At 42.3% G+C, this 21,812-nt stretch overlaps 1 long non-coding RNA gene across 1 annotated transcript; it reads left to right on the top strand.

The window, feature by feature from the left end:
• The first annotated feature begins 14,434 nt into the window (after nucleotides 1-14,434).
• On the top strand, nucleotides 14,435-19,774 carry LOC124244273 (uncharacterized). The gene is made up of 3 exons (XR_006889934.1): nucleotides 14,435-17,295; nucleotides 17,418-17,535; nucleotides 19,243-19,774. It is a non-coding gene; the product is annotated as an uncharacterized LOC124244273 (long non-coding RNA).
• Nucleotides 19,775-21,812: the final 2,038 nt, after the last annotated feature.

The raw sequence follows: 21,812 nt of genomic DNA, 5'->3' as shown, positions 1-21,812 counted from the left end.
TAACTTTTTCTTTTGTTTCCCTTACCTGAGTAGACATGGTATTTGAAAAGGTGCTGTTAAGACCAATGTCAAAGAGTGTACTGCCTACATTTTCTTCTAGGAGTTTTATGGTTTCAGGTCTTACATTCAAATCTTTAATCCATTTAGAGTTAATTTTTGTGTATAGTGCAAGATAATGGTCTTTCATTCTTTTGCATGTAGCTGTCCAGTTTTCCCAACACCATTTATTGAAGAGGCTTTCCTTTCTCCATTGTACGTTCTTGGCTCCTTTGTCAAAGATTAACTGTCCATGGATGTGTGGTTTTATTTCTGGGCTTTCAATTCTGATCCGTTGATCAGTTTGTCTGTTTTTGTGCCAGTACCATGCTGTTTTGATTACTATAGCTTTGTACTATGTTTTGAAGTCAGGGATTGTGATACCTCCAGCTTTGTTCTTTTTCCTCAGGATTGCTTTGGCTATTTGGGGTCTTTTGTTGCTCCATATAAATTTTTGGATTCTTTGTTCTATTTCTGTGAAGAATGTCATTGGGATTTTGATTGGGATTTCACTGAATCTGTAGATTGCTTTAAGTAGTATGGACATTTTAGCTATGTTTATTCTTCCAACCCATGAACATGGAATATTTTCCCATTTCTTTATGTCTTCTTCAATTTCTTTTAATAATGTCTTATAGTTTTCAGTGTATAGATCTTTCACCTCTTTGGTTAAATTTATTCCTATGTATTTTATTCCTTCTGTTGTGATTGTAAGTGAGATTGTATTCTTGATTTCTCTTTCTTCTAGTTCATTGTTAGTGTATAGGAATGCAACTGATTTTTTAAAATTGATTTTGTACCCTGCAACTTTGCTGTAGTTGTTGATTATTTCTAATAGTTTTCTGGTGGATTCTTTAGAGTTTTCTATATATAGAATCATGTCATCTGCAAATAGTGGAAGTTTCACTTCTTCCTTTCCAATTTGGATTCCTTTTATTTCTTTTTCTTGCCTAATTGCTCTGGCCAAAACCTCCAGTACTATGTTGAATAGGAGTGGTGAGGGCATCCTTGTCTTGTTCCTGTTCTCAGAGGGGTGGCTTTCAGTTTTCACCATTAAGTATGATATTGGCTGTGGGTTTGTCGTATATGGCCTTTATTGTGTTGAGGTGCTTTCCTTCTATACCCATTTCATTGAGAGTTTTTATCATAAGCGGATGTTTGATCTTATTAAATCCTTTCTCTGCATCTGTTGAGATGATCGTGTGATTCTTATTCCTCATTTTGATAACGTGGTGTATCACATTGATTCGAAGATGTTGCACTGTCCCTGCATCCCTGGTATAAATCCCACTTGATCGTGGTGTGTGATCCTTTTAATGTATTGCTGTATTCAGTTTGGCAATGTTTTGTTGAGGATTTTTGCATCTATGTTCATCAGTGATATTGGCCTGTAGTTTTCCTTCTTTGTGTTGTCCTTGTCTGGTTTTGGTATCAGGGTTATATTGGCCTAATAGAATGTGTTAGGAAGTGTTCCATCTTCTTCAGTTTTTAAGAATAGTTTGAGAAGGATAGGTACTAAATTTCCTTTGAATGTTTGGTGGAATTTTCCAGAGAAGCCATCTGGTCCTGGACTTTTGTTTTTTGGGAGGTTTTTGATTACTGTTTCAATCTCTATACTTGTGATTGGTCTATTCAGATTCTCTATTTCTTCTTGATTCAGTTTTGGGAGGTTGTATGAGTCTAGGAATTCATCCATTTCTTCTAGGTTATTGAATTTGTACACATATAGTTTTTCATAGTATTCTCTTATAATACTTTGTATTTCTGCAGTAACTGTTGTAATTTCTCCTCTTTCGTTTCTAATTTTATTTATTTGAGCCTTCTCTCTTTTTTTCTTGGTGAGTCTGGCTAAGGGTTTGTCAATTTTATCTTCACAAAAAACCAGCTCTTAGTTTCATTAATCCTTTGTACTGTTTTTCTAGTCTCTATTTCATTTATTTCTACTCTGGTTTTTATTATTTCCCTCCTTCTGCTCACTTTGGGCTTCGTCTGTTCTTTTTCTAGTTGTTAGGTGCCTTTTAAGATTACTTATTTGAGATTTTTCTTGCTTGTTGAGGTGGGCCTGTATTGCTATGCATTTCCTTCTTATGACTGCTTTTGCTGCATCCCATACGAGTTGGTATGTTGTATTTTCATTTTCGTTTGTCCCCAGGTACTTTTTAATTTCCCCTTTGATTTCTTCAATGATCCAATGGTTGTTCAAATGCATGTTGTTTAGTCTCCACGTATTTCTGACTTTCCCAGTTTTGTTCTTGTGGTTGATTTCTAGCTTCATAGCATTGTGGTCAGGAAAGATGGTTAGGATGATTTCAATCTTCTTAGACTTATTGAAGCTTACCTTGTTTCCCAGCATATGGTCTTCTTTGAGAATGAGCCATGTGCACTTGAGAAGAATGTATATTCTGCTGTTTTTGGATGGAATGCCCTCTCTATATCTATTAAGTCCATCTGATCAAGTATTTCATTTAAATCTGCTATTTCCTTGTTGACTTTTTGTCTGGATGATCTGTCCATTGATGTAAGTGGGGTGTTGACGTCCCCTACTATTATTGTATTGCTGTTTGCCCTTTAGGTCTGTTAATAATTTCTTTATGTACTTTGGTGCCCCTGTGTTAGGTGCATATTATTTATATATATATATATATATAAATAAATCTTATGTCCTCTTGGTGGGATGTCCCTTTTATTGTTATATACTGCCCCTCTTTGTCTCTCATTGTTTTTTTAACTTGAAGTCTGCTTTATCTGATAAAAGTATGGCCACACCTGCTTTCTTTTGTTGGCCATTAGCTTGGAGTATTGTATTCTATCCCTTCACTCTAAGCCTGTGTTTGTCTTTGGAGTTGAGATGTGTTTCCTACAGGCAGTATATTGTTGTGTCTTGTTTTTTAACCCATCCAGCTACTCTCTGTCTTTTGATTGGAGAATTCAATCTATTTACATTTAGAGTGATTATTGGTATATGAGGGCTTAATGTTGCCATTTTATCCATTGTTTTCTGGTTGTTCTATGTTTCCATTGTTTCTCTTCCTTTGTATTTCTGACTGCCATTTCATTTGGGTGGTTTTCTGAGGGGTATTTCTCAGGTTTCTCTCTTTTTATGATGTGGCTCTGCTCTGATTTTTTATTTAGTGGTTACTGTGAGGATTGCATGAAAGATGTTGGAGGTGAGATAGTCCATTTTTTCATAGCTTGTTATCTCCATTAACCTAAGCAGGTTCTTTCTCTTTCCTCTCCCCTTCTGAGTAATTGCTATTACAGTTGTTCTGTTTTTAATTTTGTGAGTTTGTGACTAAGTTGAAGTGTTTATCAGTACTTTGGATGCTTTCTTTCCCTTTCTCTGTTAAGTTGTCATTGAGTCTCTGCCTCCCTGTTCTAGTAGAGAGCTGCAGGTTTCTGATCATGTCTATCTATTTATCTCCTTGCTCAGAGCTTTGTAGACCTTTGCCTTTATGTTGCTGGTGTGAGAGCATTTTTAATTATTTCTTGTAGGGGAGGTCTAGTGGCAATGAACTTCCTCAGCTTTTGTTTATCTGGGAAAGCTTTTATTTCTCCATCATATCTAAGGAAAGTTTTGCTGGATAGAATATTCTTGGCTAAAAGGTTTTGTCTTTCAGTATTTTGAATATATTATTCCATTCTCTCCTAGCCTGAAGGGTTTCTGCTGAGAAATCTGCTGAAAGCCTGATAGGATTTCCTTTATAGGTTATTTTCTTCTGTCTTACTGCTCCTAATATTTTTTCTTTATCAGTAAATTTTGCCATTTTTACTATTACATGTCTTGGAGAAGGTCTTTTAGCATTCATGAAATTGGGCACTCTGTTAGCTTAATCTGTCTGTAAATCTGGAACCATGCTCATTTTTGGGAAGTTCTCAGCAATTATTTCTGTGAATACACTCTCTGCTCCTTTCTCCCTCTCTTCTCTCTCTGGAATGCCTATAATCCTTATGTAGCTTTTCCTAATTGAGTCAGATGTTTCTCAAAGAATTCCTTCATTTAAAAAAAATCTTAATTCTGTCTTCTCCACCACCTGTAGAATTTCTACATTTTTATCCTCTAGAAGACTAATTCTTTCTTCCATAAATCAGTTCTATTTCTTAATGATTCTAGATTATTTCTTATTTCATCAATTGTGTTTTCATATCCAGAATTTCTGCTTAGTTTTTTTTATAGTTTCAATCTCTTTGGTGAAGAGATTACGTTTATTGCTGAGCTCCTTGAATTGTCTTTCTGTGTTTTCTTGTAAGTTGTTGAGTTTCCTTCTGACAGCTATTTTGAATTCTCCATCATTTAGGTTGTAAATTTCTGTGTCTTCGGTGTTGTTTTCTGGATAATTGTCATTTTCCATGTGGTCTGAATTGTTGCTGCAGTTTTTCAGGTATTTGATGAACTAATCTTTTGTTGGAGCATTTGTGATATTCTTAGGGCACAGATTCCACTTGTTACTGCTAAGGGGAAGCAGGAGCAGTTTCTGGCTCCACCCCATCTGCTGGTGGCTGTGGGGGTATTATGGGTGCTTGTGTTCAGGCACTTGTGTGAACTGTCCTTGGTGGGCAGGGCTTCCTTGCTGGGCTAGGGCTACCCTTTGGCACCTTAGGGGCACTCTGAGCTCCCCCTTCCCACCAGAAAGTGATCACCACTGGGCTAAAAGCTGCTGCTGCCTCTTCCCACGGCTTCCCAGGACATGTTCCCTCTTTAGGAGCTCAGCACTCCTGTGAAGGCTCATGCATGGACCTGGGCTGTGTTTGTCCCAGTGGTGGATCTGCTGCAGTCTCTGCTTGAGGTCCATGGGGCCACTGTGGTTGGTGAGCAGGGCTTCCTCACTGGGACCCAAGCTAGGGCTGCTCCTTCGTGGCACAGGGGCACAGTGGGCTCCCTCTCCCCACCAGGAAAGTGAACCCGAGTGGGCTCAAAGTTGCCACTGCCTTTGCCCACAGCTGCCCAGGACACCTTTCCTCTTTCAGGGCTCAGCAGCGCTATGAGTACTCACTCCAGCCTGAAGTGTGCTTGCCTCAGCGCTTAGATTGGCTGCATTCTCTGTTTACAGTTTGTGGAGCCACTGTGCTTGGTAAGTGAGCCTTCCTCAATGGACTGAGCTAGGGCCACACCTTGGTGGCACAGGGCTGCAGTGGGCTCCTCCTCCCTGCTGGGAGAGCAATCATGAGTGCAGGCTAAGGGTTACTGCCACCTCCTCCTGTGGTTACCCTTGTGTTTGTTCACACTTTCTGGGAGCTTGCACCAGGCTGGAAAGCATTCATGTGCATGCACAGGGCTACTAGGGGAGAGCAGGGTGTCTCACATGTCTCTGCCACTTCCTGGGGGGCCCAGTCCATCCATCCTCAGATGTATAGCTGTGTGTGTCTCTCAGGCACCCTGTTGTGCTGTGTGGGCTTCCTCTGTTGGTCAGTGAATGTCAATTTAGATGTAGTTCAAAAAGGGGAGAGACAAGGGGAACAACGCATTCTTCCATGTTGCTGATGTCACTCCTTGTTGAGGGTTTTTATCATGAAAGGATGTTGTATTTTGTCAGGTTTCTTTTTCTGCATCTATTTAGATGATCATAAGGTTTTGATCTTTCATTCTATTAATGTGATGTATCACATTTACTGATTTCATATGTTGAACCATCCTTGCATACCAAAGATAAATCCCACTTGATCATGGTATATAATCCTTTTAGTGTGCTGTTGTATTTGGTTTGCTAATATTTTATTGAGAATTTTTGCATCTATATTCATCAGGGTTGTTGGTGTATGATTTTCTTTTCTTGTAGTTTCTGTTCTTTTCTTGCAGTTACCTGGCTTTGGTATCAGGGTAATGCCGGCTTTGTAAAATGAGTTTTGGAGTGTTCACTCCTTTTTAATTTTTTGGAAGAGTTTAAGAAGGATTGGCATTAATTTTTCTTTAAATGTTTGGTAGAATTTTCACTGGTGAAACCATCTGGTCCTGGGCTTTTCTGTGATGGGAGATTTTTGATTACTGATTCAATCTCCTTACTCATTACTGGTCTGTTTAGAATTTCTATTGCTTCATGATTCAGTCTTGGTAAATTGTGTGTTCCTATTTCTTCTAGGCTGTCCAATTTGTTGGCATGTAATTGTTCATAGTAGTCTATTATGATCTTATGTATTTTTGTGGCATCAATTATAATGTCTCCTCTTTCATTTCTGATTTCATTTGAGTATTCTCTTTTTTTTCTTTGTTAGTCTAGCTAAAGGTTTGTCAATTTTGTTGGATCTTCAAAAAACCCAGTTCTTGGTTTTGTTGATCTTTTCTATTGGTTTTCTGGTCTCTATTTCACTTATTTCTTATCTGATTTTTGTTATTTCCTTTGTTCTGATAGCCTCGGGCTTAGTTTGCCTTTCTTTTTCTAGTTCCTCGAGGTGTAAGTTATGTTGTTTATTTGAGATCTTTCTTTTTTCTTAGTATATGAATTTATTGCTACAAACTTCCTTCTAAGAACTGCTTTTAGAGCATCCCATAGGTTTTGGTATGTTGTGTTTCCATTTTTATTAGTTTTGAGATGTTTTTTATTTCTTCCTTGAACTTTTGGTTGTTCAGGAATGTGTTGTTTAGTTTCCATATGTTTGTAAATTTACTTGTTTTTCTTGACTTTGACAGCCCTGTGGAGTACTAACTTGGTATCCTGTAGAATGTCCCAATATGAGTTTACTTGATGTTTTTCTCATAACTAGACTGGAATTATGTGTTTTCTTTGGAAAGAATACCAGATTAGTAAAGTGCTCTTTTTATTACATCATATCAGGGGGTAAATGACATCCACATGACAGTACTGATAATGTTAACCTTCATCACTTGGTTAAGTTAGTGTTTGCTAGGTTTCTCCATGTAAAGATATTATTTATTAGAATGTAAGACCTGTGGGAGTATAGATGCTTTATGGGTTTTTTTTTTTTTACTGCTATATCAGCAGTGTCTAGAATAGTGCATGGCCCATAGGCACTCAATAAGTATTTGTTGAATGAATAAATGAATAAATGGAAGGATGAAGTAGATGATCCTCGCCTTCCCACTCTACTCAACTCTTTCTAAAAATTTGTTCTGACCATACTTGTGATTACTAACAGCAATTTTATTAGGGCATATAGTCTATATGCATGAAATGCAGTACAGTGCCTGCCACCAATTACTTAATATGTATGGGCCTTAGGATACATTGGTTGACAGGTGGCTTATTTACTGAGACTATATTTAATTTTGGCTTGAAAAGCCAGGGCAAGATGATATAGACCAACTTTATCCATGTTGGGATTTAGCATACAGCATTTGAATGAGGTTAGGTTTTCGTAAGGCCTACATTTTCAGATTTCCTTTCTACTACTTCTTAGCATTTTGTTTCTGGGCAAGTGATCTAGCATCTTAGAATGTTCTCATCTCTGATATGGGGGTAATTGTTTTTTTCTTGTAGGTTGATATTAGGATTTAGTGAAATCACATAGCAAGCTCCTACTCAGTGCCTGGCATTTTGCTCAATACATACTGGTTTACTTCACTTTACACAACCTTCTGAAGTATGTAGCCGAATTATTTTTTTCTATTCTAGGAGAGTGATTTTCTACAAAAAGCATCTTTTATCTGGAAGGTCAGTAAAGACAATTCCATTTCATTAAAGAGCTGGCGACTTTATAATTTGCTTAGAAACAGGCTCTGGCTTCCATTATAAAACTGATCTGGCATACGTGCAAAGAACCAGATTACTTTTCTACTGGAAAGGAAGCTGATGGAATAGAAATACTTTACAAATGTGCACAGAACAGTTTACCCTCATGCAGTGTCTGCGCCTGATGAAATATCATATGGCGCCCTGCAGTAGATGTGGCTCAACATAAAATTTGTCACTTCCCAAGTACTTGAAATATTTCCCCACTTCTTATACCTCTGCACTGCACATGCTTATTTGGTAATGTTTGTCTGCCTTCTTATTTCAGGAGCTGAAGTGACATAGTCCTGTCTTATAATTTGCCAAGTGATTGAAGGTGCCACACAGGTCCATATTACCCCAGTAATGTCACTGATTCCTTGTTCTTAAAGAAGAAAAGAGGATAGTGAGCACTTAGCTTGAGGGTGATGTGTTCTGTGGGAATGTATATTCTCTGCAAGTTGTTTATGATTTTTTTCTTCCGTACAGCCAGAGGAGTGGAAGGACATATTTCAAATTCCCATTGGCAAGGGCTCCTGCTTCTTTTAAAAGGATTTGTAAAATTCCATCCCTTTGAATCTTGTCAGTGATCTCTGGATATCCTCCAGGCTTTCTTTCATAAAGCTTTCAGCGCACAGAGCGGAGTGGGCTGGGCAGGGAATGTGTATGTGAGAGTGTGTGCTTGCATATGTGTGTGTGTGTGTGTGCTTCTGTGCCTATCTGAAGCTGCCTTGATTAAAATGCCAGTATTCTGTCACTTTCTAGTCTGAATTTACTATGGCAATAAAATGGAAGCATCGCCCTGCACAGTGAGGTATAGCTGTTGAGTCTCGCCATTTTGTGTTGTATCTAAAAAGTCATCTTAGCCAAGTCAGCTTAATGTAGATCAGTAGCCACATCTTCCCTTTGGTTCCTTTCTTGTTTCTCTTCTGTAGAACTTCTCATCAGCTGATGAATTCAAGGGAAAATCATTTCCCTGGAGCTGTGACAGTTCTCCATGTGTGGAGAGACAGGGATCACATTCAATCTTCAGGGATGACAGGTATGAGTGGAGTTTGCCAGGAGTTTTATGGTTTCAAAGTGTCTATATTTTCTGTTTTCAACTTCTTTTGGAAAGCACAAATCACCAAATATTGGCGAGGCAAAGTTTTCACTTCTTCCCAAATCATCAGAAAATGGATAATGGAAGTTGTCCAGCCCCACAAGTCGGTTTGTGGGCTGCAGGTTCAAAAAAGCACTTCCTAAGTGCACTCAGAATTTTGCAGGGCCTGAAGCTTTTGAGGTTTGAGAGTAAGTGACAGAAAAGCAGAATTAAACAATAGTTGTCTTACTAGGAAAAAAGACGTCAGCTATTTCTTTTATTCTTTGTGGATTGCTTCAGATTCAAAAGTTGCTATGGTCCTGTAAAACCAGGATTCTGGGCAAAAAGTAAATTGGATGGTAAGCACAGCCAAACTGGTTTGTTTTCCCCATGAGCCCTGTGATGGTTCATTTTATGTGTCAACTTGATTGAGCTTAAGAGGTGCCTGGATACTTGGTAAAACATTATTTCTGGATGTGTCTGTGAGGGTGTCTCAGCAAGAGATTAGCATTTGAATCAGTAGACTGTAAAGAAGATGGCCCTTCCCAACGTTGGTGGGCATCAGCCAATCTGTTGAGGGCCTGAATAGAACCAAAGGGTGGAGGAATTGTGAATTCACTCTCTCTGCTGGAGCTGAGACGTCCATCTTCTCCTGTGCCTTGGACATTCGCGCTCCGGTTCTTGGTCTTTCTGACTCAGACCAAGACTTATACCATGGCTCCCAGATTCTCAGGCCTTCGGAGTGGGACTGAATCACACCACTCACTTTCCTAGTTCTCCAGCTTGCAGACAGCAGACTGTGGGACTTCTCGGCCTGCACAGTCATGTGAGCCAATTCCTATAATAAACCTCCTCTTATATATCTCTATATATCCTATTGATTCTGTTTCTCTGGAGAATCCTGACTAATACAAGCCCCATGTGTGGAAAGAAACAGACCTTCCACTCCACTTAGCAGATTTTGCACATAGTTATTCAGGGATTAATTACTCTCTTGAGGCTGATAGGTTTCACGTATCACTATATTGAGATTGATTAACTCATTCATATATTCACTCTGTGAATACTAAGTGCCAAACACCATGCCAGGTTGTGAATACAAAGATAATTCAACCCCGAATCACAACACACCTCACTGACTTGACTGCAAACTCCTTGCCAGCAAAGAGCTTAGCAGGGAAAATAAATTATGAACATCAGAAAACCATAATACGAGACAGAAAGTGAAATGCCATTAAAGCAGACAGATAAAGAGAGGTAGAGAGAAATTGTCCTGAGTAGGGAAAGGTGATATTTGCTGGAGGGATGAGGCAAGACTAAGAAGGTATTTGACCTGGGCTTCAAATTTATAGGAAAAGGAAGCAACCACATTCCAAGTGATCAAAGGCACAGATGTGGAAAAGCACAGGACATAGAATGCAGACATTTCTTGTGGTAGTGGGTGGGGGAGATGAGAGAAGGAGAAAGGGACAATTCCATAACCTAGGACCTGTTTCAGATTTAGGATTTATGGGGTTCATGGAGCAAAACAGCTACTTGCAAGCTGGGTTCAGCACACTGTTCTTCCATTGTATGAAAGTGACAGCCATTCTGTATGGCCTCTGTGGATCCAAGGAATACAATAAAGGGAGGTGGCACTTCGGGGCAAGGGGTAGAGGCAGGGAGTCTGGGGATGTGTGATGTTTTCTGACACCAATTCCGACAACAAGTATGTGGTCATTTTTCTATACCAATTCTCCGTCTCCAGCTGGGTGTCTAATTCAATTCAACTTGGACATTATATACCTGGTGTTAGTGTCAGCTCCTGCAAATTAAAGGATTCGGTCCCACAGACTGCTCCCATCACAGATGCCAGCTGCAAGTGGGGTCCTCAGGTGACCCACTCTTCAGCCTGGCTGACTACATATTTGAGGATTCCCATGACTCCCCAACCCAAGTTTAATTATTCACTAGAATGACTCACAGAACTCAGGAAACTGCTCTAGTTACTATCACAGTTTTTTAAATACAGGCTGCAACTCAGGAACAGCTAAATGGAAGAGTGCATAGGGCAAGGTATGGGGCGGGAGTTGTGGAGCTTCCACATCTTCTCCAACTGGGCTTCTCCAAGTGGGTGTTCAGCAACTCAGAAACTCCCCGTACTCCGCGATTTAGGGGTTTTCTGGAAGTTTCATTACATAGACATAATTGATTAAATCATTGGCCACGGGTGATTGAACTCAATCTTCAGTCCTTGTCTCTTCCCTGGAGGTTGGGAGATGGGGCTGAAAGTTCTAGCCCTCTAATCATGTGGTTGGTTTTTCTGGTGACCAGCCCACACCATGGGTCACCTTGTGAGCATATGAAAGATAGTAACTTCCAAGGATTTTGGGAGCTCTGTGCCAGGAACCAGGGACAAAGACCAAATATTTCTTTTTTATTATACCACTGGGACAAAAACCATTTACTTCACAATCTTGCTGAGGAGGAGGATGGCTCCTAGAACAGGCTTGGGTGATGGAGTTCTGAGGTAACAACAAATAACACAACTTGGATCAAGGCTGAGTGTACTGGTGACTGTTCTGGAACAGGATGAGGGCCTGGGCCACGGTTGGATGAGGTGATGCAAGGCTGATGAGACCTTTCTGAAGACTGTTTTGCAATGTGTGGTACTGTTGGCTCTGTCTAGAAGTTTCTGGGCTCTAACTTAGGGCAAGTTAGAAGAGAAAATGACTTTACCTTACTTTTCTGTTACGTAAGATCTGTTCTTTTTAGCATAATTTCCACTGGAGTAAAGCTCTCAGAGAGAAGGGAAACTAGGCCCAAGTTAGTGTCAGTTCTGGAATAACCATCTAGAATAATTACTTTCTCTGCCTGGCTGAGGATGACCCATCTTGTTAACAATCAAAGAGTAAATATATGTGTAGAAAGATTTGAAGAACACACTGACAAGCTGGCTTGAATCATTTTTAAATGTTCACACTTTTCTCTGTGCTGCTAGCAGAGGAATCTTTGCAGGCAAGAGCTTGGCTGAATGGTCTTAACAGTGACATAAAGAGGCCGACTCAGGACTCCACAAGAACTGAGGGTTAACTCTCTTCTTTCTTCTTGTAGACAACTAAGAGGTCAGTCTGTGTGACATCTTTGAACATTCTGAGGACTCAACCTTAGAATCTATCTTAGTCTGTTCAGGCTGCTCTAACAAAATAGCACAGACTGGGTGGCTTATAAACAACAGAAATTTATTTCTCACAGTTCTGGAGGCTGGAAGTGTGCAATCAGGGTGCCTGTCTAGTCGAGTTCTGGTGAAGGCTCTCTTCTGGGCTGAAGACTGGTGACTTCTCACTGTGCCCTCACTTGGTGGAAGGGGGGTGTGCGAGCTCTCTGGGGCCTCCTTTATAAAGTCTAGGAATTGAAAGCAGGTTAATGGAGGTGGAATTTGATGGGCCATGAAGAGAGTATCAGGAGGTGAACTTGCAGAGGTAGGCAGGCCCAGATCTGGCATAACTGTGGTGCCCCAGTAGGAAATTTGGATGTTCTTTGAATGCATAGGAAGTCCCTGAAGTTTTCTAAGCAGAGGAATGACCTGATTTCATTCATATTTTACAGAATTTGCTCTGACTGCAATCTGGAGAGTGGCTTGGAGGGAGGTCAAGAGTAAAAAGAATGACATACGCTGCTCTGGGTTAGAAGCCTCTCCTCTATGTCATGAAGCACCTGGTGCTGATTTGAGCATAGTGCTTATTAACCATAGTCACAATTTTGTGTTTACTTCTTGCCTCCATCAGTTGGAGAGCTCCTTCAGGGTGGGGATTGTGTCTTTTGTCTCCATACCATATAGTAAGTGTTCAATAGGTGTATTTTTTAAGGAATGAAAAAGAAAACAATGAAATGAGTGTCAGATCCAACTTTTTCTCTCTACATCTCTAGTTCTCTCATCTGGAAAAAGAATTCTCAACTAAGGAACTGTCCAGCTATAAAAACCATGTTTGGGGGAGAGGAAAGGACATTTTTGATGAGGCGTCACAGTAAGAGGTCTGAAGGAGAGTGGGATGGTCAGGGTGTGTATGTGCTGGAGGTGGGTGTAGATGGGACAGAAAGGGAGACTACTTGATTGGAGTAGGTGGTTCACCAGTGATTTTTAATTACTGGAGTTTTTCTGGATTGTGAAAAATGTTTCAAGTGTAGGGAGAAAACAGCCAAATCTCCGCGCATTCATCAGGGTGAAAACAAGGCTAATGTCCTTTTGGGCAGCCAACTCCCACAGCCCACTGAGACTCCTCTATCTAGAGCAAGGAGCTGGTAAGCTCTTAACTCTCAAAAATTTGTACAATGAGAGTTTATACACCAGGCACCTGTCTCCGCACCATAGCACAGTAGGATAAAAAGTATAATAAATGGTGTGAATGAAATTAAAGATACATATGATAAGATAAATTTGGGGGTGTTTCATAAAATCACTTTGGGGGAGGGAGAACTCATTAGGTTGTGAAAATGAATCACAATGAGAACAGGGTCCCATTGGCAGAGCATCACTCACCACAGAGTAATTCTGCCATTGTCGTGGGGCTCTGTGTGGAGGGTGGATTGATGGTGATCCTTTTTTTATTGAGATTTTGGGCTCACATCTCATTTATGTTTATGCCAGCCAGATGGCAGAGCCTTTATTTGTCATTGCATTTCTTAGCCGTTTCTTGATCTCTGAGGCTTGAGTGAAGGGTACAGTAAGTATGCCCGGGAAATGCATCAGTAAACACTAAGAGAAAAAGACAATGCCGAGGGCAGGAGTTTATTCCACAGGATAACAGGGATGAAGTTCAGAAAAGGAAAGATGGATATTTAATGCCTGGAAAAATACTGTGGCCTTTCGACTTTAAGAAGAACTTCCCAAGGGAAGCTGTGAAAATCCCACTACATGAGGCATTTGAGGATAGGTTGGATGATGTACTGGAGATTATCTTGCAGGGAGTCAAATGTACTCTGGTCCAGGGAGTGGACTAAAATAGCCACAAAACCCACAAAATGGTCTTTTGTGATTATGGTTCTGGGAGTCCAATCAGGTCTTGCTTTATTGAATCCTTCGTTACAATCAATATGAATTTCCCCAGGCGGAACTGAAGAACCGCACCTTAGAATTCGAGCCTTGGTGTGCGCACGTGCCTGTGGTCCAGCCAGCTAAGAGGCTGTTCGGTGAGGCGTCTGTTTGACACATTGCACTGGTGTGATCCCTTCCTTTGCCCTTCCCTCACTTCCTCTTCCCTACTCTCTTCCTTTCCTCCCCTCCCGTCTCGCATTCTTTTCTTCTCTACAGACAGAACAGATATTGGGGGTATAAAGGCCTGGAGAAGGAGTCATCCTATGTGCCTGTCGGATGCCTGCTCTCTGCTGCTCACTGTGCTGCGGTTTGGTGTTTGGAGGAGAATATGGATTTAAGTGCAGCAGAGTCAAAGAGAGACTTGGGAACTGCTGAGGCCTGCCGGCCATTCCACAGTGAACAGGCCCTGCAAAGTCTGCAGAGTTGCCATTAAAATCTCCTTCTTGTTCATGCCCCAGCCTGCCTAGAGATCTGCTGGGGCCTCTGGGTCTTCTCTGTTTTATAGCTATTGTTAAAGATTTGACGTTGGGAGGGGAAAGGAAGGTTTTAGTTCCCTAAGGACAGACCAAATCTGTCATTCAAGTTCAGCTGTAAGAGACTCCGGGGTGAAAATGTTGAAGACCAGCTCCTCATTCTTCTTTCTTTTCCTAATTAATTGCAATTGATCTAAAAATACTTATAGCTGGGAAAGTCTCTGATGCTGGAGCTGGAACAAGTTGCTGATTTGGTCACAGAACTGGATCTAAGGCAAGCACAGGGACCCAGGCAAGTCAAGAGGCTGAGGACTCATAAGTCAGTTCTTGGGGACTGCTCCCCTCATTAGTTCAGTTTATTGTGCACTTTCTCCATTGACTGCGATGTGTGCAATTTTCCCACACAGTAGACTCTGGCCCTTTATGGCTGTAACATTTACAGTTTAAGCTACTTGAGCGTGATCTGAAAGTCCATTCTATAAGATAAAATGCGAAAATTGCTGAGGCATGAATTTGAATCACTGGAACTGCAAGGGAGTTGTGGGCGAGTCAATTACCTCGTGTCTGGACCAGCTTCTTGCCCAGTCTCCACCTCTTAGGGCAGCCCTTTCCAGTCTTTCTTCATTGTTCTGTGTGAGAAGGTTTGGGGACATAGCCGTGGTGAATGCTGTGATTCTGTCAACGAGTAAGAGGCAGAAACTACAAAAGAAGCAAAAAGGTTTATTTGGGGTCCCAAGAATTGCAATTCAGGAGACATAGTTTCAAGTAGAAACTCAAATGTGCTCCAAGGAAGACAAAGGAAAGAGGGGTTTATAAAGGCAAAAAGAGAGAAATTGCATAGGCTGTTTTGCAAGAGTTGTGATTGGTGCCGGCAACAACTGTTACTTCCTGGCTACACGTGATTGGTTGCTGAGGCCATCTCTGAGGCAGAAAGTTCTTATCTACGAGAGTCAGCATATTTCTTGGAAGAAGGTCAGGATGACAGCAGTGATGCACAGTTCAAAAGTTTACGTACCATCTGGGTAGAGACGTGCATAAACCTCACTTCCCTGACGGCCTCCCAGCTCCATTTTAGAAGGCTTGACATATGTTACTCCATTTTTTAAATCATTGTGTACAATTCTTAAATGCCTGTGACTACAAACCAAAGCCCAGCCCAGCCCAGCTTTCCTAAACACGCACAATCATAAAGAAGACCCAAGGAGCAGTCAACAGAACAAATTTGAAGCTGCTCAGCATTATTTATTCATCTTTTATTGTGGGCTAGGCCTTGTGCTATGTGTCATAAGAAATGCAAAGATGAATATGACCCAGTTTTTGCCCTCAAAGAAAATACAACCAATAAGAGTCAAAAACAACACAAATGACCATAATATAGGGCCGTGCCAGATAACCACTCTGGGGTGTTTTCCATACCAACAACCAATTCTCTGATTCTCCAGACACCAGTGTGGTATTCAACAATTCAATTCAATTCTGATGCTACCTGGCATTAGTGCAGACCCCACAGGTTAAGGGCTCAAGTCCCACAAGACTGACCCCCACATCAGACACCAGTCGCAAGTCCTGGGCCTCCAATATTTTTGACCCACCAGCTATAAATTGGGGGTTCCCATGACCCCCTCCTCACATTTGACAATGTAACCATGGGCCTGCTAGCACTAGTTCAAACTAACCCCATCTCTTATCAACAGAGTGATTAGGAGTTGTTTTCCAGAAAATTTGCAAAGTCGCATAGCCAGAGCATGTGCAGAAGAGGAAATCTTGACCTGAAATGACACTGAAACCAAAGATTCTCCTCTACACAGAACCAAAGGACTGGGACATGACTGGAACTCGAAAGTCAGACCCTCATCAGAGGCCAGGGGTCCAATTTCTAGGAGGATCCAATGTTAAAACCCCTTCCACACTTTACCATAAATGTTTAAAACCTTACCATAGATATTGAAAACTCGACCATAAATTCTTAAAGCCCTCCAATCAAAACATGCCCTGCCAGCCCTTTCTGGGTACCAGCTTGTTGTCCCTAACCTCTTAAATTTTGCCCCAAATCCTGAATCGGGGAGACAGATCTGAGAGCTTCGGCCTCTTGTCTGCTTGCAGGTCAACCTCTCAATAAAAGCCTTTTCTTTTCGCAAGAGCTGATGCCGTAATAATTTTTTTTTTAATGCACATCAGGCAGAGAACCCCACTTGTGTGGTAACGGCAATTTGCTAGACTAGCTCACAGAACTCAGGAGCACATTCTGCTTACATTTTTTGGTTTATTATAAAGATACAAGTGAAGATCAAGATGAAGAGGTACATAGGATGAGGTCTGGAGGGGTCTGGAGCACAGGAGCTTCTGTCCCACGGGGTTGGGGTGCACCTCCCCAGTACATGGATGTGTTCACCAACTCAGAAGGTGTCTGAACCCTGCAGTTTAGGGGTTTTTATGGAGGTTTCATTATGTAGTCAGGATTGATTAAATCATTGGCCATTGGTCATCAAACTCAATCTCTAGCCCCTCTTCCCTTCCAGGAGGTTGGAGGGTGGGGCTCAAAGTTCCAAGCTTCTAATCAAGGCTTGCTCTTTCTGGAGACCAGCCCCAGTCTTGAAGCTATCTAGGGGCCCTCAGCCGCCAGTCATCTCGGGAGCGTACAAAAGACATTCTTATCACTCTGGACATTCCACGGGTTTTAGGAGCTGTGTACCAGGAACTGGGGACAAAGACCAAATATTTATTTTTTATTATATCATAACCCCCGTAAGGAAATTACAAGGAAAGTGTTATATGACTTCAGAGAGAAGACAGATCAAATCCATTTTTTAAGACCTCACATTGCAATGTCATGTAATGGGAAAGAATTTGGATTCTGGAGCCTGCCAGCTCTGGCTTTGACTTCTGGGCAAATCTCACGGCCACTCTTCTGCTGCTTCATTGGTATCCTCAATCACAAAATGGAACAATGTCGATTCCCCTGGAAGCAGTGTAAGTTACCTCAGATCTCTTACAGGACGGGGACTTCTTGCTGTAGAGTATTATTTTGTTTGCTTGTCTCTTTGGTCCTCTATGGAGCTTAACTACATTGCTCTTTTTTTTTTTTTTTCCAGAAACCACAATAAGATGAGGAGATTACTGCCTGAAACTTGCAATCCCATTGTCTGTCAGCCTATGAAAGATAAAAAGTGCCACTCGTGTATCCAGAAAGTCATTTTTCAGTAGACACAGGTGACAAGAATTACACTTCTTTCCCAGAACATCTTGATGTGGCATATCATAAATATTCAGGTTCTGTAGACTTTTAAAAAAGATAGAATACTTCCTTTTTTGTATAACACTAGCTTCAAGGTCAGATTCAGGAAGATGCAAAAAAAGGAACTAGGAATTCTTACACATGAGAAAGAAGGAGCAGTTGAGGAGTGGGCTGAAGAAGCCTGAGGAAGTAGAAACTGAAAGTGGAGTAGCAGTCAGGGTACGGGTTTGGAAATCACATGATGGGGTGTATTACCCTTAGACCCAGGCAAATAGGCCTGTGCTCTAGTCCTGTGCTCTCAGGGACCTGGCTCTGGCCCTTCTCCAGCTCTGCCTTCCACATGGGATGAGAAGTCCAGGAGGCCAAGAGATGTGCCCACCTGGAGCCCATGCCCCCCTCTACTTCTAGATCATGTTCTGGGTGCCAGGGACATTGGAATTCCCTGCCCAAACACCAAATCCTGCAGAAGTTTCTTCCCCAAGTCTGTCCTTTCAGGTGAGGACTAATAGTGTGACCTGTGTACCCAAAGGGTGGCCCAGGTGTGGCTGTTGGCAGGGGTGGGGAGAGATAGAGATTGGCTGGGTGACCTGGAATACCCACATGCATATGGCAAAGGTCTTTTATGATCTGGGCAGAACTGTGAGAGGGAAGAGAGAAAGGAGTGTACTGTGGGCCAGGGGCCTCCATGTGTATTATTGCCCTAGGCCTGCAAATGTTAGGGGCAGGTCTGTGTAGGAGTCCAGGCTTATAATTTTTCAAGCAAGTACATTGAATTTTGCTAATAATTGCTGATAGAATTGAGCTGGCTTGACCTTGTGCTAGATTCAGCCCTAATTGTTTTTACCTCTATCAATAGGGCAAATAGTTAGTAGTAATAGCACTAGTACCTCCTAGTCCATATTAATGTTCCTTGAGATACTGGAGTAACTTTGAAAAAGAGAAAGACTGTCTGGCCTAGAGTTTAGGAGAATCCCATGAAGTCCACACACCATGAGAGGAGGGAGGCAGTGTTCGGTCAGAGCCTGACTCAGAGAGGGAAGCTGTCACACAGGCTTTGGAATCAAATACAGTCCTGTCCTGAGACCTGGGCAAACTGGGCCCATGGCCCAGCACTCTGCTTTTTGGGGTGCCTTCTTTGAACGTTTCTCATTCCCCCGCTGATGCTGGAGACAGGCAGGAGTCAGCAGTGCCATCTAGGGGGCGCTCCTTGGCCCTGTAGCAGGATCCATGTGTGTTCTGAACTCCATTTCTCCTCCTTAGGGCATTCTCCCATCCTCTACTGCTCATGTAGGGTTGACCAGATGACCCAGGAGATCTTGTGCCCATGACGCCATTCTGGGATCTGAGACCCAGTTCCATGAGAGCAGTCTGACTAACTGATAGCTCCTCTTGGCTGACTGGTATTTCTGTCATGGGATCATGCAAAATTGGGCTGCCAGATGTACTGATATGTTGATTTTGGTGACCCAAATTCTTCATATAGACAGAGGCCCTGCAAAAAATATTTGCTTGGGCCCTGCACACCCTAGAAGCAGCCCTGGTTAAGTGCTTGTGCAGACATCAATCTCTTCCCCCAGTTTTCGTCCTAATTCTGCTGTCTCCTCTAAATTCTATAAACAGCAGAAACAAAAAAGCAGAGAGGAAGTCCTGAGTGTTTAATTCCTCTGTCTTCTTTGACATAGATGGCGTGGCTTCCTGACTTCCCCACTTCATGGAGACTTGCCTTCAGTCTTCACATGGGACAGTGGCCTGGTTGAATCCTACAGACAGGAAGATGGAGGATGCCTCAACAGTATTGGAGGATAATTGGTAGGGGCTTTAAGGAAGATAATGTCCGATCCCTGACAGTGGCTAGGGGAGAAGGTGACTTGGAAAGGTTTTCTGTCAATAAAACAGAGTTTCCAGCACACTCTTCTAGGTCCAAAATGAACCCCTTCACCATCAATAACCTCTGTTGTGTCTGCCCTAAGAAAGGGCATGTGGAGGAGAGACGATGAATACCCATCGGATGGGTGATGCCACAGCTGATGCTGTGGAGCATCATGTGGTGAGTAGCCATTCACATTTATTGCACGCATTATATTCATTATCTGGTTTAATCCTAAGGACAAAGTTTGACGTGGGTACTGTTATTATTTCCATTTCATGGACAAGGAAATAGAGGCCAGAGTATGAAATAATATGCCCAACATCATGGAGCTAGTTAGTGGTGAAGCCAGGATTTGAACCCAGGTCTATCCAACAACCTATTTGAGGCCTGTTTGTGGCCAGGGGCCTTCACGCTATGGAAGGTGAGGAAGATCTACCCTGCAGGAGAAAATCTGGGGCCTCAAGGGCCTCGCTGGGGCTCAGGAGTGAGCTCTTGGATGGGCTCCGTGAGCTGTTTTTACAAAGCCTTGAAGTACTTTCAGTGACCAATTCCTCATTCCGAGTCAGCAGTTGTGGAGCACAGCACACCTTCAGCTGCTCTTAAAAGCTAAGTGAGAAGTGGGTGTGAGGTATTGACATTCAAAAACAGAGAAAGACTGTATTACGGTTCTTTTCACCCAAGCACTTCCAAACCTTTCGAAAGCACCTCGTGGGGAATCCTGTGATCACACTTTGCAGAGTAACAAGTGACCCTGCTCATCCAGAGAAGCACTGGCAGATCTAGCTTGATTCAGAGCAATGGAGCCAGGCTGGGGCGCCCTCTCACAGCTCAGACCCAAACCAGTCCTCCATCAATTGCCATCGAAGTTGGGCCATCGCGTCCTAGGCGATTTGGAATCTATGTTGTCAGCGCCTTTCGTTTTAATTAATTGGTTTCTATGTTGTTTTTTAAAGGAGTTTTTGTTTTTTTAACAGAGATTTACAGATGCTCCAAAGAATACTCAAGATATGGCTGAATACAGACAGAGAAAGACAAACTCTGTATGACTCCACTCATAGGTGGTAGTTAACATACAGACAAAGAGAACTGATTGGTGGTTACCAGGGGAAGGGGGGGGTGGGGGGAAGGCACTAAGGGTGAAGTGGTGTACCTACAACATGACTACTAATAATGTACAACTGTAATTTCACAAGGTTGTTAACTATCATAGTCTTAACAAAAAAAAAAGATATGGCTGGATAGCATACGAATGTAAGAAAGAAGTGAAACAAGAGTAGGGAACCAAGTGGGTCTGTAATGAGGCAAAACCCAACACAGATGAAGTCGGGAGCTTGTCATCCTTTGGTGAGGCGACAGAGTGGCCCCCCCACTCCTTGACTTGCTTTGGGGCGTACTGTGCTCAGTAGCGACCATTGCATCTAGGACCCCTCCTGCCATCACACACATTTCTCGACTCCATACTCAGAGCCAGGCAGATCTGGTTCACATTCGTTCTGAGTAGACTGTGTGCTTTTGCAAAAGTGATCTAACGTTTCTGACCTTCGGTTTCCTTATTTTCAGAAGAGGATCGTGAAATCCACCGCCTTGTATTGCTTTGAGGAAGAAACGAGAGGACAAATGGAGCCCACTTAATGCAATGGTCTGAGTGTTTTTGTCCCCCCAGTTCATATGAGGAAATCCTCCTCCCAAGGCCATGGTATCAGGAGGTGGGACTTTGGGGATGGAATGAGGTCATGAGGGTGGAGCATTCATGAATGGGATTAGTGCCTCCATGAAAGAGGCCCCGAGAGCTCCCTTACCCCTTCCCAGCCTCCAGGACCAAGAGAAATAAGTTTCTGCTGTTTATAAGCCACCCAGTCCCCGGCATCTCCCTTACAGCAGCCTGAGTGAATTGAGACCCTTAGGGCAGCATTCGTGACTTGCAGGCTTTTAGAGTGGGTTGTATATTTCTCTCCCTCCCGCCCTTCTCTTTCTCCTCCTTTCTTTCCTCAAGTTTTCTTTTGAAAAGTGATATAATCCTTTTGGTTTTTCTCTTATAATTGGTCACATCTTAAACTGATCGCTTAGGAAGAGGACACAGGACTAAAATATTTTTCTAGGGGGAGAGGTATTGGAGTTCCAAGACACTGGGCACAATTCCTGAGGAAGGTCAGGCCCTCTGTGGACCACTGTAGGATGAAGCATGGGGGCCATAGATGCCTAAACGGGTGGCCTGGGGGAGGTTCCCAGAGGAGAGGTGTGAGTGTGTGTGTGTAAGTCGGCCCTGGTATGGGTATATGTGTGTGAGTGTGCAGGCGTGGCTGTGCTCCATGTGCATGTGTGCGTGTGAGAGTGTTTGCTTTGCATGTGTGTGTGTCTGTGTAGGATCAGAGGGAGAATTCT

This window comes from Equus quagga, chromosome 8, assembly GCF_021613505.1.
Source record: "Equus quagga isolate Etosha38 chromosome 8, UCLA_HA_Equagga_1.0, whole genome shotgun sequence".
NCBI lineage: Eukaryota > Metazoa > Chordata > Mammalia > Perissodactyla > Equidae > Equus > Equus quagga.
Note: the sequence above shows the minus strand (reverse complement) of the source record. Positions and strands in the feature narration are given on the sequence as shown.